We start from the raw sequence: 15801 nt of genomic DNA on the forward strand, positions 1-15801 counted from the left end.
CAGCCAGCTTTAGTTGATCCTGAGGAAATAGATTAAGCAATTGATTCTGTCTGGGCTGAAAGTGAAACTGCTTTCGGGCTGGGAAAAAAGCCATGCATTCATCAGTAATCAGGTAAGTGCCTTAGAATCTCTACTCTTATTTGTAGAAAACATGTTTTCTACAAGTAAGAGTACAAGTAAGGTTCTGCTGATGAGGAACTCAGGTGAGATCACCAGAGGAGACTTTAAAAAAATTTTTTTTTAAAGTTTAAAGGCTCTGCCGATCTCAGCTGAGGGGCCGGATCCTCAAAGGCTTTTTTTTACTTTTAAAGGCATGTTTCAGCTGAAGAAAAACCGGCTTTTAAAAGTTAAAAAAAAACTCCTCTGCTGATGGTGCAGCTCAGCAGAGGCAGGGGGGCGGGGCCAGGGATTTTTGCTACTGGTCCTCCGAACCAGCAGCCGCCATCGCTACCGGATCACGCGAGCCGGTCCAAACTGGGAGCATTTCACCCCTGGGACAGTGCTCATCTCCATTTCTTAGCTGAGGGAGCCAGCGTTGTCCAAAGACATGGTCATGTGACCAGCATGGTTATACACTAAAGACACATGAAATGTTGTTCACTGAAGTGGTATCTATTTATCTATTTGCATTTCAATGCTTTCCAACTGCTATGAGGGCAGGAGCTGGAGCAAGTAACAGGAGCTCATCCAGTGTCACATGGCATGCGGGTCTCGAACTCAGGATGCCAACAGACAAGCACAGCATCTTTAACCACTGAGCCATTTTGTCATACCTTTCTCCATTCAACCTCAAGGTGTACTGGAACAACTCCCAGCTATTCCATGCAATAGGATCAAAACTGGGAAATCTGAATGTTGAAGGGATCACTTCCAGGAAGGATAAGAATGGGGATGTCTATAAGACAACTGGAGTAGAAGAAGATATTAATTGCTATTGTGAGTATCATGTGTTATCTCCAGCAGTGTTTCTCAATCTTGGCAACTTGAAAACACGTGGCCTTCAATTCCCAGAATTCCCAGGAATTCTGGGAGTTGAAGTCCAAACATAGTCAAGTTGCCAAGTTTGAGAAACACTGGTCTACAGTATGAGAGGACTATTTGCTGAGCAATATGATGGAAAAGTATCACTGTTCGTATACAGATAGTCCTTGACTTACAACCTTGACTACAGGGCAGGTTTAGCTCAGGCTGGTAAAGCCTGTTATTAAGAACACCGAGCCTGCAATTACTGCAGGTTGAAGCCCGGCCCAAGGTTGACTCAGCCTTCCATCCTTTATAAGGTAGGTAAAATGAGGACCCAGATTGTTGGGGGGGCAATAAGTTGACTTTGTAAAAATATACAAATAGAATGAGACTATTGCCTTATACACTGTAAGCCGCCCTGAGTCTTCGGAGAAGGGCGGGGTATAAATGTAAACAAAAAAAACAACAACAAAAAAACAAAAAAACAACCACAATTGAGCCCAACATTTCTCTTGCTAAGCAGGACAGTTAAGTGAATTTTGCCCCATTTTGTGACCTTTCTCGTCACAGTTATTAAGTGAATCACTGAAGTTGTTAAGTTAGTAACATGTATGTTAGGTACTCACTTTGCTTGTCAGAAGATTGCAAAAAAGTGCTCACATGACCCTGGGACCCTGCAACCATCATAAATACCGTTACATGCCAATTGCCAAGTATCTGAATTTTGATCATGTGACTCATTCTGCAATGGTTGTAAGTATGAAAACTGGTCATAAGTCACTTTTTTTCAGTGCTGTTGTAACTTTGAACGGTCACTAAATGAACGGTTGTACATCAAGGGCTATCTCTACTTATAGATTCCCAAAAGCATCTGGTGATCTAATTCTAGAACTAATTCTGGGCTACATGAGCAGAGGAAAATTGTTCAGCTTTTCCTATATTCTTCAGTGAATAAATAAGGCCACCTCTGCACAATGAAACCGAGAAAAGTACCACTATGGGATCTATTAATAATGGTCACTTCCAAATAAAACAATCTCCTTGGATGATCATGCCTCTATTTGAAGCTTTGTTTGTTGCAGAAGGTGTGTTTGTGATTGCAACTTCCAAACAATTGAACATTTGTTTCCTGGGGATCTCTGGCTCTCTTTTCCTGGTATGTGCTCAAATATACTGTTTCACTGTGGTTCTTTAGTGCCGCTGTAACTAAATCTCTTTTAAGGATGGTTGTTGCATACGATCGCTCAAATAAGATCACAATAACTCATTCTCTTTGCTTGCTTGTCCTTTTTTTTCTTATTTGCTTTAATTTCACCCATTTGCCACAGATCAAAAAGTGACCTTATTACTATTTTTAGAGCTCACGAAAACCTCCTTGAAATCTTATCCAATAAAGCTGCCTGCTGGATGTTCGTTTGGCCCTAATTCCTGAGGACAATTGCAGAGTTAATGTATTGTACACAAGCAAAATGCTCTTCCCAGGTCATCTATTTCTTTTTATCCAAAGCTCATATCTTCACCCATCCCGTTGTGCAGCGGTAACCGCCAGGCCAATAAAGTCAACACTGAACCACCTAAAGATGTACATCCATACATTTTAAAAAAAGGCCTTTTTTTTTCTTTTCCAAATAAAACAGCCAGGATCTATGATCAATGAACAAAATCGATTCTCAGCTTCTGAATCAGTCTAGCTCCCCAGTCTAAATCTGCCAGGATTTTCTTCCTCCTCTTACAGCAGGCATGATTTTGTTTCTCAACAGCCCTTGTTTTTTCAAAGCCTTTTGAGAGGGGGAGGGGGAGAGGGATGGAAAATGCAGCCTTTGGCTGGGTCAGGCCCTGGAGGAGTTTGCTGCCCTTGTTCCACACCTCTCAGATTCACAAGGATGAGGATTTATCGGTAAGGAGCAGATGTCCATCTGCAAGCTTGAAGTGCCTTTCATTGTTTCTTTCCCAACCCCCATCTTCTGCCTCTAGTAAGAGCAGACACACACACACACACACACACACACACACACACACGCCACTATACAGATGGAAAAGGGGAATGTGCAGGCTGGCAGGGAGAAAAGGTGTAAGGGGGGGGAGACAAGAATAAGAGCTGCACAGAGAGAGATGGCAAGAGTCAAGAGCAGGAGGCGCGAGGGGATAACAATCAGCAATTGCAGTTGCAAGAGCAATGAGAGAGATTGTAGCCTAAGGTTTATAAGCAGCATCAGCCATCTGCGCCGCCATGCAGAGAAGGGAGGAAAGATGGGAGGAAGGGCCAATGAGAACAATAGGTGGAGTTATAAGGAAGAACGCCTTTCCTCTCTTCAAATGAAGCCTCCTTGAGTTCTGTGGGAGATTGTTCCAAAGAAAATTGTATAGATTAATTTCAGCCTTAGTCCTTGTGTTGAATCAGTAGCTTTTGATGCTCACTATTGGTTTGTTAGAGAGTGCTAGGAAGGTAAAGCCCTAGGTAAAACTTGGCTGATTTTGCAAAAATTAAGCAGGGTTGGATCCGCTTCTGTAGTTTTATTTATTTTATTTATTTCTTTGTCAAGGATATATAAGATTACAGATATAAGTATAAACATGATTATGAATACATGAAATGAATACGAATAAATGGGGACATTAGGACAGGGACGGTAGGCACCTTGGTGTGCTTATGCATGCCCCTTACAGATCTCTTAGGAATGGGGTGAGGTCAACAGTAGACAGTCTAAGGTTAAAGTTTCCTTGCCGGGACATCTTTTAAATTTTTTTAAATTTAAAATACTTCTTTTTTACCTGTGAGTTGGCCAAACACTCACCCGGTACCAATACTCCGTCCAAAACACCGCTACTGCACAAATCTTGGTCGTCCAAGGTGCCTCTTCTTCTTCACCGTCCCTACAAGATGGATCCGGTCTGAAGACCTCCCTACAGTGGTTTGTCTGGCTGGATTTTCGCAAGGCTCGTCAGAGCCTACTATTTTCCAGCCAGTTTCGTCGCGACACTTCCAGTTCTCAGTCTAAGGTTAAAGTTGTGGGGGTTTGTGGAAAAAAAATCAGCGTCAGGTAGTGCATTCCAGGCATTGACCACTCTGTTGCTGAATTCGTATTTTCTGCAATCGAGTTTGGAGTGGTTTACCTTAAGTTTGTATCTATTATGTGCTCGTGTATTGTTGTGGTTCACACTGAAGTAGTCATTGACAGGTAGGATGTTGTAGCAGATAATTTTATGTACTACGCTTAGGTCAGACTGAAAGTGGCATAGTTCGAAGTTGTCTAAGCCCTGTTCTGTCCTCCTCCGCCTCCATCCGAATGATGGCTTAATTAGCCGGCACTATCAGCTCTGGCGACAAAAGAGCCAGCGTCTGCCAAGAGCCCTCGTTATCTTCCACGACGCTGGTGAGTCACAAACTTCAGCTCTAGTCAATCAGTGGATTTGCCTGTTACAAAGAGACACACCAGCTCTTGCTGCCTTTTATATCCTGTGGGGTGTGGCTCCATGACTCAGCACTTCCTAGGCCTGCCCCACCCTTGCTTCTGTTGTTCCCTCCTCTCCTGCCTACGAAACCTAGGATTCAACCATGCCTGATTGCTGTCAGCTGGGTCTGCAGGCGTGGCCTGGGGGAGGGGAAAGAGTCAGGGGATTGAGGCCTCGTTATCTCTTTCACCTGGCTGCTTCTGGCTCCTGGAGCTGAGCCAGGGAAGCTGGTGCTCCCGAGGTAAGCCCTGATGGCCCTTCCCCCTCACTGTCCAAGTCACTTTCTGGCAGCAGGGCCGACTCGGGGGGCGCAGACACAACAAGCCCAAAATTTCAAGCCTGATGGCATAAGGTATTCTGTTGCAAGGTGAGAAGTGGAGGATTCTTCTCATGAAATATCTCTGGACTTGCTCAATTGTATTAATGTTTGATATGCATTACGGGTTCCAGACAGATGAGCTGTATTCAAGAATTGGTCTAGCAAATGTTCTAATTAGCAGTACAGTATTACCAAAGAAGGTGCTACGCAAGATTAGGTTAACAACTTTTAGAGCCTTTTTGGCAATGTTGTTACATTGCCAAAAGTGTAGTGTTCATTGCCAAAAGTGCAGTGTTCTGGCACTTAGATCATTAGATATGAGTACTCCAAGGTCCTTGACAGAGTGATGGTAATCTATGAGGTTGTATCCACCCAGCTTGTATTTTGTGTTCTGATTTTTTTTGACAATGTGTAAGACAGAGCATTTGTTGGTTGAGATATGGAGTTGTCAATTGTTTTGACCATTCTGACACATAGTCAAGGTCTTTTTGAAGGGTAGCAGCATTGTCAGTGGTGTTGAATAGTTTTATATCATCAGCAAAGAGAATTCAGTTGCTTATAATATGATCGCAAAGGTCATTTATGTAAAGTATAAAAGGAGTGTTGGTCCTAAAATGCTGCCTTAGGGGACACCGCTGTTAACATGTGCAGAATTTGTTAGGGTATCTGGTAATAAAATAAAATTTGATAGTAGTATCTGTTAAGGCCTTCTATATAATTGCTAAGGATGCGATAGCATCACGAAGCATCATGTCATATCACTAAGGAATCAGTCTAGACTCTACTCAACAATCCTTGTGAGGAGCTTCCAGCTAGAAGCTGAGGACTTGTCCTTCAACCTCACACTTTGTTCTCAAATGTGTCAAGCTACAATCACCTGTCAATCCTCTTTCTGACCCTTTGAAACAGCTGATATTTACACTACATTAGTATGAATGTTAATGAAAAATCCAGAAAGCCCTCACTGGCACTTACACAACATCTGCCTAACAACTTTAACATTGATTCCCAATGGAAAGTCAAATGGGTTGCTGAACACCCAGACAAAGGAAGACATATAAATGACCCCACAAAAAAGGTGCCAGGCTTTGAACTACCATGTCAGCAATTCTGGACAATTCTAAATAGGATTCATACCTCACATGGAGTCTGCCAGGACTCACTGTATAAATGGGGCATATCTAAGGGACGTGGTGGCTCAGTGGCTAAGACACTGAACTTGTCGATCGAAATGTCGGCAGTTCAGCGGTTCGAATCCCTAGTGCCGCGTAATGGGGTGAGCTCCCATTATTTGTCCCAGCTTCTGCCAACCTAGCAGCTCGAAAGCACGTAAAAAATGCAAGTAGAAAAATAGGAACCACCTTTGGTGGGAAGGTAACAGCGTTCCCTGCACCTTTGGCATTTAGTCATGCCGGCCACTTAACCATGGAGATGTCTTCGTACAGCTCTGGCTCTCCGGCTTTAAAACGGAGATGAGCACCGTCCCCTAGAGTCTGGAACGACTAGCACATATGTGCGAGGGGAACTTTTACCTTATCCTCCCCTAAGTGTGACTGCATGGTCCCATGTCACACTGTAGACTGTGAGCAGTTATAAGGTGGTCATACCGATCTAGTATGATTTTTTTTCATACAGTATAAATGATGCTGCACTTCAATACTTACATGGCCTAGACCAGAGTTCCCCAACGTTTCCAGCTTTGTAGACCGGGGGGCGGTGGGGGCGAGAGGGGATGGTTAGTGCAAGTGGCTGGAAAGCGTGCACATGCATAGCTCCATTTGCATGAATGGTGTGAATGTGTGCCTGCTGCTCATGCAAATGTAGTGTGTGCACGCACTCACCTGCTGCTCGCACAAGTGCTCACAGGCCGTTTCCATAGCCCAGTTGCAAACCCGTCACAGCCCACTAGTGGGCCGCAGCCTACAGATTAGGGACCTCTGGCCTTGACATTGGTATTTGAACAGAGATCTTTTTAACATTGATATTTTATTGTTTTACTAATCTAGGTGAAATGTTAATATATATTGCTAGTCCACGTATGACATGCCGTACGCTAAATAAAAAAGCACAAGGGGCATCTGTATGTGTCAAAAAAGTCAAGATGGCAACTACAACCGCACAATTGAAACCCCAGCTTTTTTGTTTTTTTAGATTTATGGTACTTGCACAACATACATTTAAAAAGGGACAAGATTTCAAATGAGTTTCAGCTGCCAAGTTGACTATTTTCTTCCCTTATTTAGCATCCCGTCTTTTAAAATTCTAGTTTTGAAAAGAAAAGCAGGACAAGTGGATTGAAATCTTTTTTTTTAAAAAAACAGTAGCTGTATGTTTTGTCTCATACTAGAAAACTCCTCATTGCATACACACACACCTCTCAATTTTTGGTAGGCAATTTTAAACTTTCTCTTTCTGGTTAGTTCTATACTGTCAGCTATAATACATGTAAGTTTGCTTTTCTTTCTTCTAAATCTCAAACACTCTTGTTTTTCCAGTTAACTTTTCAAGTGGCAAATTATCTCCTTAGTTCCTCTTTTTCTTGCATTGCAGGGACTTCCCTTATCCAGTCTTTTCAAGGGAAGAAAATTTTGCCAGTTTTTTATCCCTTCCATTTTTAAAAAAAATACTAATAAAAGAGACAATATGTCTGCAGGTTGGGATTTTTTTTTAATTCCAGCACAATGAAAGTTTGTGTTTTAAATAAATAGTCATTTGAAAATAATCTGGTGAATTTCAGCAAAAATACTGAAGCCTTGTAGCCAAAATTTAAATGTGCTTATTCAGAATTAATTACGGGCTTGTTAGTGGGATAGCACCCAATAGTAGATTTGAAGAAGACTTGGAACAGAGAAATGAATTTTCTTTACAGAATACATCGCAAGGGATAAAGAAGTAATATCATCCCAAAACATCATCTGCTTTCGCACGTATGTTCTTCCTTTTCTTCTCGAACAATTAGTTTGGAATTAGGTCAAAAATTGAAATGTATTAGGAAAACATGAGCTGATTACAAATAGACCATGCTGTCATCTGCGTGTCTCAAATTCCACGAGGCATAGTACTATTACAATAAAAGTCTCATCTGGAAACATGTTTGGTTAGATTGGAATAAGCAACATTCCTGAAATGCAACATTATAGGAATGTAAAGTATTTGGCATGGAACAATACATAAAATTACTTTAAATCCACATCGTATAATAATTGATGTCATTTGTTCTGAGGCAGTATATATGGTACAGCAATGTCGGTGTGATTGTTGAATTATGGAGTAAATTAGAGACGTGATGAAGCAGTAGAACTGAATCCACATCTGTCCCTTAGCAGCTATTTAATCTGAGCCAGCCGTGTTCAGATTTCATGCTTCACCCCATGTAAAGACAGCTGATGTCTTCAAGAACTGAATTTCAAGAACTGAATAAAAAATATTCAGAACTGAATAAAAAATAAAATGAGGAAGATGTTTTGGTGGTACCTATTTTTTTAAAAAAAATCAAAGTGAGTACTATAGTTAATCTTTGTAATTATGTATGCAATCAGTTCCCATGTATTTACCTATCACTGACATGGATGTATGTGATAGATTATATATATATAATAATAATAATAATAATAATAATAATAATAATAATAATAATAATAATAATAATAATAATAATAATAATATTTTAATTTGTATACCGCCCTTCTCCCGAAGGACTCAGGACTATAACATCTCCAGTAGTGACCTTATGAATCTGTCACTTATTTTAATGAGAAAATCATAACTGTGTTGCCATATGAATGGCTGATATTTAATACCCTATTTGCAAAATCATGAATGTTTAGGTATCAACATATGTTACAAAGTAACTTCTATGAACGGCTTTCCCAAGATCGCCTCAAACCATGAGATGGGCAGCATATAAATTTAGTAAATAAATAAACACCCATAATTCCCAATTGTGAATGAAGATAGTTGATCATAGATGGGGTATGCCAGTTATCAATATCAAAAGCTTAAAAAAAATCCCTAACATGTAATGCAAATTTTGATATTTCCCAACAACATCTACTATGTAGATAACAATCTCTTGGATGCTCTTACTATCACAGATGGGACAATGAGGTCACACTGTATGTACGCTGCAGGGTATCTTAACCAGTACAACATGTTCAGACAAGCAAAAATAAAAAGCAGCATCAAAAATGGGCAAAGAAAGTAAACAAGAGCAATGAAGGAGTTACCACAAGATGGAATGAAAGAGTAAAAATATTGAATTCTGTTTTGGTAATATCTCTTTTTATTGCTAATGCGTGCTGGGTAATTGAGAATGCCAAAGAACATTGCAAAAAGTCACTACATGCTTCATTGATTATAGAAAAGCCTTTTATTGTGTTGATCACATCAAGATCTGGAAAGTGCTCAGGAAAATGGCAATCCAGAACAGGCTACTTCTACTGACTGCTGGCTGCCTGCAGTTTGGCAGTTCAAATCTCACTGGCTCAAGGTTGACTCAGCCTTCCATCCTTCTGAGGTTGGTAAAATGAGGACCCAGATTGATGGGGGCAATAGGCTGACTCTGTAAACCACTTAGAGAGGGCTGTAAAGCATTTTGAAGTGGCAAATAAGTCTAAGTGCTATTGCTATCTCATTGTTCTCATGAAAAACTTACATACAGATTAGGAAGCCATGGTACACACAGAACATGGTGAAATAGACTGGCTCCTGGTTGGTAAAGGAGTGTGACAGGCTGCTTACTCCCCCCCCCCCACCTTTCTTTTTTATTCAGTCTATACATGGAATATATATTACAGGAAGATAGATTGGAAGAAGGTGTGCATGGTTTTAAAATTTAAAAAAGAACAAACCTCCTTGTAACCTGAGTTATGCTGATGATACTGCTAAAAATGTAAAGGATTTGCAAGCCCAGGTATTAAAAGCCAAAGTGAAAAAAAAAATGGGACTAAAATTAAATCTAAAGAAGAAGAAACAACTAGTGACAACCAGTAGAACAACCAGCCGTAGAATTGGCAATGAAGACAACAAAGTGGTAGATAGGTGCAACCTTTTAAGACCAACCATCCACAGTAAAGAAACAAGCACTCAAGGAATATGTTACAGGCTAGCACTTGGTAGCAGCCATGAAGGCCTTGAGAAATGTATTTAAATACTGTGATATCGATACCAACAAAGATCAAAATTGTGCAAATGAGATTCCCTGTGACACTCTTGGAGGCAAATTCGGGCTATGAAGACACAGGAATAGTATTGATGCTTTTGAAGTTTGGTGCTGGAGACAACTCCTAGAACAGGGGTCTCCAACCTTGTTCCCTTTAAGACTTGTGGACTTCAACTCCCAGAGCAAAGCTGGCTAAGGGACTCTGGGAGTTGAAGTCCACAAGTCTTAAAGGGACCAAGGTTGGAGACCCCTGTCCTAGAATACCTAGACTCTCCCTAATGAGTAATTGTCTGGCGCCAGATGTATTGTTTTCTTGGTACAAGCCGAATACATTTCCATACTCTGTCATTTGAATAAATGAATATGTTAATTTTAGACATAATCTCCTGCTTAGATTTATTTTTGGCAGCTGCTTTTATTGTTTAATATTATGGATTTTAATTATCATCCTTTATTGTGTTTGGAATTTTATTTGTTTTTTTTAAATATTTTGTAAGTCATTCTAGAGAAACCCGGGTTGAAATGTGCATATTTAAATATTTGCAAATACAAATATTAAACAGAGAGGAGGAGAGAGGAACAGAGACGGATTTCCTCAACAAACTCCCCTGTTTTATATGCTTTCTTGGATCCACTTGAGGTACATCTCAACTTTTAACAAGTAATTTTAAGGATGAAAAGGAAAGAAAATAGTTGAGAGACAAATCAACAGACTTAGCTAGAGATTTTTACATATAGAAAACTTGGAAGAAATATGGCATGATTTTAAAACTGTTTGAACAACCTTTCAAATCCCCTCATTCCAACCTAGTTTTGACAAAATATTGGCATTTGATGAAACCCTGTTCTGGCACATCAAAGCTAATTTTTCTCCTTTTGTTTCAGTCCAATGCTTTCCCTTGATGGGTAATGAACTGTGATAATGATTTCATATAAATGATAAAATCATTGCTGATCAAGCAGAAACCTGCTAAATCCTATTTGTTATATGAATTGCCTTAACAAAATGCAACTTTAAGAGCTCCCAAATGAATTTGCGCTAAATGTAACTAGCAACTATTTAATCAGTGTTTCAGATTTTGTCAAAGACTGCAATACTGGAAGCTGGAAACACCCCCACCCCCACCTCTTAAATTCTTGTAAGAGAAAAAAGAATGCAAAATGAGGAGAAATCAGTTGGGGTTTAAAAAGTTAAAGATCTTTAAAAAAAAAAAAAAAGACCACACACTTAGAAAGCATCTTTGTCCTTTACGTTCTTTCTTTGTATAAATCTAATCTGTGATGTGCTTGGCCTTTTGTCCAAAGGGCCAATTGTCTCTCTCCCTGAATCAATGCTTTGTTCATCAGAAGAAAAAAAAGTCTCTAAGCAAGAGATCAGATCAGAGTTTCAAAGATAGAAAAGAATGGTTTTCCAAAGCAAAGTTCTAGACTAAAGCATTCTTTTTAATTATTTGACAATTTATATACAGTGTTGGGAAAATAGTAAACCTAAAACAGAAAATGGAGACTGCACCTCTCCTTCTCCGCTCTTTTAACTATGACCAGGCTTAAACCCAGTTCCTCTCTTTATCTAATCCCATCAGACCCAAATTGACCCTCCCTGCTTCAGACAAAGCCCCTCTCCTGCAATCCCCTCTAAAGCAGGGGTCTCCAACCTTGGCAACTTTAAGACTTGTGGACTTCAACTCCCAGAATTCCTCAGCCAGCAAAGCTGGCTGAGGAATTCTAGGAGTTGAAGTCCACAAGTCTTAAAGTTGCCAAGGTTGGAGACCCCTGCTCTAAAGCAAAGAATTGAGTTTTTTTCACCAGCTCCCAATTTAGCCCAAGGATAGCCTTATTAAGGCAATGGCAACATAGAGAAATCCCAACCATCCATCCTCTGTCAGATGTTGATGACCTCAACATTCCATCTCTTCCACAATGGATTTCCTCAGGACTGCTGCCCCAGACCTGGTTAAATTCAAATTTTTTCCCTACTGGTTCTGTGGGTGTGGCTTGGTGGGCGTGGCAGGGGAAGGATACTGCAAAATCTCCATTCCCTCCCCACTCCTGGAGGAAGGATATAGCAAAATCTCCATTCCCACCCCACTCTGGGCCCAGCCAGAGGTGGTATTTGCCAGTTCTCTGAACTACTCAAAATTTCCGCTACCGTTTCTCCAGAACCTGTCAGAACCTGCTGGATTTCACCCCTGTGCTGCCCTCATGAAAAGCCCTAACAATAAGACTCACCCCAGATATGCTGAAAAGTGTGGGGTCCTTGGTACTTTCTGAGCTTGGTGATTTTCTGGCAGACGTTTCATTAACAAACTAGGTAACATCATCAGTGCGTTGATGATGTTACCTAGTTTGGTAATGAAACGTCTGCCAGAAAACCATCAAGCTCAGAAAGCACCAAGGAAGGACCCCACAGTTCAACTCTGAACTACAGGTATTGTGTCTTTCATGGTGACAAGGACCTGCCTAGCTTCCCAAACTAGCCAGGCAGTCATATCCCCAGGATTTCCTGCCTCGTAACCCTCAATTTCTCTAAAAATCTTTGTCTTTCTGTTGTTCATGTCATTGGCACCCAATGATCATTGAAATAAACATGGTTCTTTTTAATATTGTGCTCCTTAGTTTGGCAAAAGTCCATGTCACTTACACTCTAAGTTTTATAAGGTACAGATAGTCCTTGACTTAGGATCACAATTAGGACTGGAATGTCCCTCACTAAGTGATGCAGCATTAAATGAATCATCTCATGACTGTATCTGATTTTAGAACCTTTTTTTGCTGCAGTCATTAAGCGAATCACCCAGTTATTAAGTGAATCTGGCATCCTTCGTTGACTTTGCTTCTCCGTAGCCAGCTGGGAAAGTTGCAGATGATGTTCACGTGACCCTGGGAAACTGCAGCTGTCATAAATGCATGCTGGTTGGCAAGCCTCTGAATCATGATTGCACGACCACGGGGATGACGCGAGGGTCATAAGTGTGAGGACCAATCGTAATTTTCTTTTTTCAGTTCTGTCATAACTTTGAATGGCCTCTGAACAGATGGTTGTAAATTGAGGGTTATCTGTATGCCATATGATCTAGGTAGAAAGAGAAGAACAGGAGAAAGCTAAGAAATTAAACTTTTTTTAAAATCCTCATTTGCAAATCAGGGCATTCAAGAGCATGATGAGCTATTATGTGGAAATAGTGGATTGTGCTTTTGGAAAAAACCCTATTGTTAAATGAAACATATATTTTTTCTGAGAAATCACCTAAAACATTTATAGATTTAAATATTTGAATGTTAAATCTATGTTATATCTATGTGCAAATATAACATAGATAAAACAATAACAGGTGTTATACAAAGGAATTATAGGCATTTTAACTGAGCATCTAAAATGTGTAATATAAGCCTGTCATATTGGAAGAATAATATAATGTAATGTAATGTAATGTAATATTATTATGTTATGTTATGTTATGTTATGTTATGTTATGTTATGTTATGTTATGTTATGTTATGTTATGTTATGTTATGTTATGTTATATTATATTATATTATATTATATTATATTATATTATATTATATTATATTATATTATATTATATTATATTATATTATATTATATTATATTATATTATATTATATTATATTATATTATATTATATTATATTATAATAAATATTCCCAGTTGCAATGTATGGTTGTGAAAGTTGGACCATAAGAAAAACTGAGGGCCAAAAGATTGAGACCTTTGAACTCTGGTGCTGGAGAAGCCTCCTGCGAGTCCCTTGGACTGCAAGGCGAACAAACAAGTCAGTTCTAGAGGAGATCAACCTTAACTGCTCTTTAGAAGGCCAGATCCTGAAGATGAAACTGAAATACTTTGGCCACCTAATGAAAAGGAAGGACTCGCTGGAGAAGAGCCTAATGCTGGGAAAGATTGAGGGCAAAAGAAGAAGGGGACAACAGAGAATGAGGTGGCTGGATGGAATCACTGAAGCAGTAGGCGTGAGTGGACTCCAGAGGATGGTAGAGAACAGGAAGGTCTACAGGAACATTGTCCATGGGGTTGCGATGGGTCGGACACAACTTCGCAACTAACAACAACAACAACAGCAACAACAGTAAGTTCCCATCTGTACACTTTCACTAACTCTAAAAAAAACTGTCTATTATTGATCTCACCCCATTCCTAAGAGGTCTGTAAGGGGCATGCATAAGAACACAAGCGTGCCTACCGTTCCTGTCCTATTGTTTCCTTTCGTTATATCCAATTAATATAGTTATTACATACTCATACTTATATATATGCTTATATATTGTATAGTTATTACATGCTTATGCTTATATATACTGTGTGACAAATAAATAAATAAATAACTTTGCTTGAATTCTGCAATGTGTAGCTGTTCCCTTTTGGAGAACACCTGGGGCAGGTATTTAAATTGCCACCATCCATTATTGAATGGGGAGAAAACCGTTTGGGGCAGAACCAAAGATCCTCCTTCCGCAGGATTAAAGTTTCAAATGAATCACTTCAGTTTTCCCTTTTTAACCTTGGATACCAGTTCTAATTTCTAAACAGTTTTGGAATGCCTGATGCCAATATGAAATCAACAGTGATCTAATATAGAAAATTTTTGAATAACAACAAGAAAAACAATAATTGGGAAATACAATAATTGTATCAAGTTATAGGAGCTTTAGATCTAGATACAAAAGCAGTATGTAATCATTAATCTGCAAACAAAAACAAAAGACAAGACAAAGGAAGAGGTAAAACTATATAGCCGAGCAGCACTGAGAAGAAAAACACTCCTGAAACTTCTATCTTAAATAGTTTTTTCTCAACCTTGGCAGCTTGAAGATGTGTGGACTTCAACTCCCAGATTTCCTCAGCCAGCGTGGCTGGCTAGGGAATTCTGGGAGTTGAAGTCCACACATCTTTACCTTAGAAGTTCCAGTTCTTTAAGGGTTTGGGAGCAGAGAGTTGCATTCCAGTTTAAGAAGCCAACTCTTTCAGTCCTTGCTGCTTTCTGGCCTTGAACCCCGGGGGAGGGGGCAGAAACCCTCCCCCACAAAAAAAACTTTAGCTTGCTTCCTCCAATCTGGAACTCATTCCTTGCATTTAATCTTTTCTCAGGGTTTGAATTTTTTGGCTTTAGAGTTTTCCATTCAGCTTTTTCTTATTTCATCTGTAAAATGTAGAGATTAAAGTTTCGGTCAATTAATTGGTCTGCTTACTGAGCATCACCTTATATTTCAGCACACCTTAAAACTTTAATTACCCAGTGACCTGGACACTTATTAATGGTTCCAGAGCATGGAACCTCATTTTCTCCATCACTAGTTGCCCAGGAAAACTACTATTTTTATCTGGTTGATTGAGTTGCATGCACACTTTTTGCTATGTTGGTGTAGGTAGAAGGAAGGAAGGGATTTTAGTCTGTACTGTTTTCTGTTTTCTGTTCTAGCATAATATTGCTTAAGACTTTGAGGTTCTTCCAGTGATCATAAAGGTTCTCCTGACCAACTGCAAGCAACTTTGCTTTAGGCCAAAAGACCTTTCCCGGCGTTGCTAATGTCTGTTCTAGTTCAACAGTAACCCTTCACGTCTACATAGAATAAGAATTATGAATTTATTTGATTTAGATTCTTTATTTTATTTTTATAATTTATAAATTATAACCTTTATTATATAAAGGTTGGGATACATAAACAAGGTGGTGAACATATATAATACTCCTTCCTCCTACCCTTTCCCCCCCCAAATACCATGTTTCCCTGAAAATAGGATATGTCCCGAAAATAAGGCCAAGCCTGATTTTTGGGGTGGGCCTAAATATACGCCCTCCCTCGAAAATAAGCCCCCCCCTCTCTCTCACACACACAAAGATCCCTACACTCCCAACCCTCCCAAGGC

Source organism: Ahaetulla prasina, chromosome 1 (genome assembly GCF_028640845.1).
Source record: "Ahaetulla prasina isolate Xishuangbanna chromosome 1, ASM2864084v1, whole genome shotgun sequence".
Taxonomy (NCBI): domain Eukaryota; kingdom Metazoa; phylum Chordata; class Lepidosauria; order Squamata; family Colubridae; genus Ahaetulla; species Ahaetulla prasina.